This window comes from Littorina saxatilis, linkage group LG13, assembly GCF_037325665.1.
Source record: "Littorina saxatilis isolate snail1 linkage group LG13, US_GU_Lsax_2.0, whole genome shotgun sequence".
Taxonomy (NCBI): Eukaryota; Metazoa; Mollusca; class Gastropoda; order Littorinimorpha; family Littorinidae; genus Littorina; species Littorina saxatilis.
The window spans coordinates 10,815,326-10,819,355 of NC_090257.1; the positions used below are offsets into that span (position 1 = coordinate 10,815,326).

General features: G+C 44.4%; 1 long non-coding RNA gene across 1 annotated transcript in view; it reads right to left on the reverse strand.

The window, feature by feature from the left end:
- The window catches only part of LOC138983576 (uncharacterized), a 5,848-nt gene extending 2,476 nt beyond the window's left edge, over positions 1-3,372 (reverse strand). The window contains exons 1-2 of the long non-coding RNA XR_011461199.1: positions 2,925-3,372; positions 1,840-1,911 (exon numbers count right to left, since the gene is read on the reverse strand). This is a non-coding gene — a long non-coding RNA (uncharacterized lncRNA). The remainder of the gene's footprint in view (positions 1-1,839; positions 1,912-2,924) is intronic.
- Positions 3,373-4,030: the final 658 nt, after the last annotated feature.

Consider the following 4,030-nt stretch of genomic DNA (forward strand, 5'->3'; position numbering starts at 1 on the left):
CGTTTTTACCCCGCCATTCAGGGCGGGGGATGTAGCTCAGTCGGTAGCGCGCTGGATTTGTATCCAGTTGGCCGCTGTCAGCGTGAGTTCGTCCCCACGTTCGGCGAGAGATTTATTTCTCAGAGTCAACTTTGTGTGCAGACTCTCCTCGGTGTCCGAACACCCCCGTGTGTACACGCAAGCACGGAGAGACAGAAAGAGACAGAAGAAGTAGAGGAAAGAAGTAGAGCCGAATACCCGAATACCTGGCGAACCGTACGCGATTGACGCAACACGAAGGAAGGGAGATAAACGCGCAAAACACTGGAGAAGATAAGGAAGAGTTACTGGGAATGAATGTACAGAAAAAACATAAAAACCAAAATCGGTTCAGTGCTGCGCGCTGAGAGCACGTGTTTAAAATTTTCATCGACCAGATTGTGTCCGGAGTCTACCTGCATATGCCCACCAAATTTGAAGCAGATCCATCGAGAACTTTGGCCGTGCATAGCGAACACACAGACAGACAGACAGACAGACACACACAAGCCGTATATAGATATAGATAGATAGACTAGAATGAATACCCGCTTCGCCGGGTAGCCGGCTTCGCCGGGAAGAAGTACTTAGAGCCGTACGCCGGCTTCGCCGGGTCCGAACAATGGACCCGCCAAGCTTAGGTCCCTCCCAGATTCGTGGAATGGGAACAGCACGAAAATGATTCAGTGGCCATAATGCCATTCCTGACCATATCGAGTCCCATCCTTGTCGACGAATGTAACCGTGTTAATCACCTTTGGAGGCGAACTCCACTCAAACAGGACTGAGCAAGTTAGAGCTTATCTCTAAGCCCTTTTGAACTGTTATGGCTTCTCAAAGGAAGGCCAGTACACAAAATTACTTTTTTTAGGGAAATTTGTGTCCTACAGGCATTGTTTGTCAGCCTCTTAAGGACAGGACTGGGTTGATATGATATTATATAAAAAAAAAAAAATAAAAAAAAAAATAAAAAAAAAAAAATTACACAAAAGCCGCCAGACCACATCACAAACAGAACTGAACAATGCACAGGTGTTCCTCACATAGAGACACACACACACACACACACACACACACACACACACACACACACACACACACACAAACACAGATAAGCCGTATCTATAGAGAGATAGATGACAGTGTATTTTTCGCGTGGCTATAAATTGATTCGACCTTTGCACTTTTACAGTGAGGATAATTTACGGGTCCAATTTACGTTCTGGACACTGCGGTGACCTTCTAAAAATAGTAACAGAACGGGGAATATCCGAAGATGCCCCCTTCATACAAAAGTGCACCATACGAAGGAAGGGAGGTAAACGCTGAAAACATGGAGAAGATGAGAAGATAAGGAAGAGCTACTTATAATGGTGAAATGAACACAAAAACCAAATTCGGTTCAGCGCTGCGCGCTGAGAGCACGTGTTGAAATATCTCATCGATGATATTGTGTCCGGGGTGTAGCTGAATACGGTGTCCAAATTTGAAAAAGATCCACCGAGAACTTTGGCTTTGGTGTGTCGGTATGGGGGCCCGGGTAGCTGAGGTGGAACCAAAATAGCTGAGGTGGAACCAAAATCGGTTCAGCGCTGCGCGCTGAGAGCACGTGTTGAAATATCTCATCGATGAGGTTGTGTCCGGGGTCTCTCTGAATAAGCCCACCAAATTTGAAGCAGATCCATCGAGAACTTTGGCCGTGCATGACGAATACACAGATACACAGATACACAGACACACACACAGACACACACACAGACACAAGTCGTATATATATATATAGAAGCAGCACCGCCCTGGGCGTTAAACAAACAAACAAACCTGGTCTTGTATTCAGCTAGCGCTTTTTCTTTTTCTCTCTCCCACAGCTGTACGTTCTTCTCTCGTTGTAACCTGTCGCAAGGTATCATTGAAATACAATACAATACAATAAACTTTATTAATCTCTAAAAGAGAAATTGCATTGCTGAGCTTTTGTGTCCGTAATAAAACATACATAAAACATTCAAAAATAAACATTTGTTCTTTGTCATTCATACATTCTTGTGTTCTTATACATTTCTTCAATTCATGCATCATTATTCTATCATAATTATGTACATACATTTATTCTCTTTTAACAGTCTGTCTTCAAACGCATCTCAGAGAGGAAGGCTAGAGATTTGTGTTGTGCCATAGGTAAAATCATGTGCTTAGCTATGAAGTAATGTTATCACATGTTATTTAAGGAAAATGAGTAAATATATGTACCAAGCGTATAACATCAGCAAAACTGAGAGAATACAGCACATTGGTTATCACATAAGAAATACTACAAGCATTCAGACACCCCCTTGCCAATTACACACACACACAAACAGAAAGCGCGCATGTTCACTCTCATACTACACATACACACAGCCCCCACCTGCAAGCCCCATCCCAACACACACACACACACACACACACACACACACACACACACACACACACACACATACACCACCCAACAAACACACACACACACACACACCACCCAACAAACACACACACACACACACACACCACCCAACAAACACACACACACACACACCACCCAACAAACACACACACACACACATACACCACCCAACAAACACACACACACACACACACACCACCCAACAAACACACACACACACATACACCACCCAACAAAAACAGACTCACACAGACACACACACACGCACACACACACACATACACACACACACACCACCCAACAAACACACACACACACACAACACCCAACACACACACACACACACACACACACACACACACACACACACACAAACGCACACTCACCCATCCACCAAACCAAACACCCGCACAAGAACAAACAAACAAATAAAAATCATAATTTCGTAATGAGTTAAGATGCTCACTCTGCGATTTTCTCATTTTTCTCTTTGACGATTTTTTCCAGGTACTCCACGGAACCCGTGGCAGTCTTGGCTGCTGTGCGGTCATACCTGGCTGCCATCCTTTGCTGGGACTCTTTCAGTTCCAACTGTGCCAGCTGGCCTTGTAAAATAGAGCAAAGATATCGCAAAGAGTTAATAACAAAACAAGAGTTTCCGTCAATCATTGAATTTGCTCAAACTGTACTCATAATCTTGGTTGACAATAATTATGTCTCTGTCTGTATATCTTTGTCCGTCTCTGTCTTTCGTTCTGTTTGTGTGTATGCTCTTTTCTGTCTCTGTGTCTGTCACAGTCAATCTGTCTTTGAATCCTGCTATATTCACAGATTATCATGAACAATCTTCTCCCTTGTAGTCGGATTTCAACTGTTGATGAATAACATCAAAATAAAAGTAGGCAAGACAAAGAGAAAACAAAAACAAAGCGGATCATTGTGTGTGTATGTGTGATTGTGTGTGTGTGTGTGTGTGTGTGTGTGTGTGTGTGTGCGTGCGTGCGTGTGTGTGTGTGTGTGTGTGTCCGTGTGTGTGTGTGTGTGTGTGTCCGTGTGTGTGTGTGTGTGTGTCCGTGTGTGTGTGTGTGTGTTAGTGTCTATCGAGAGTATTGAAGAGAGGGAGGGATTATGAGGCGGGAGTGAAGGTAAGGAGAGAGAGGATATTTTGATGTTGGGGGGGGGGGGGGGAGGGGGAGGGGGGGAGGGGGGGGGTGGTGTCGGTTTTTACATTTAGTCAAGTTTTGACTAAATCTTTTAACGTAGAGGGGGGAATCGAGACGAGGGTCGTGGTGTATGTGTGTCTGTCTGTGTGTGTGTGTGTGTGTGTGTGTGTGTGTGTATAGAGCGATTCAGAGAAAACTGCTAGACCGGTCTTCATGAAACTTGACATGAGAGATCCTGAGTATGGTAGCTCCAGATGTTTTTTCATTTTTTTGATAAATGTCTTTGATGACGTCATATCCGGCTTTTCGTGAAAGTTGAGGCGGCACTGTCACGCTCTCTGCTTAGCACAATACGCTACCGCGCTATTCTGGCGTGTTAATTTCACTGCGTTTTGCACGTGGGAGATGA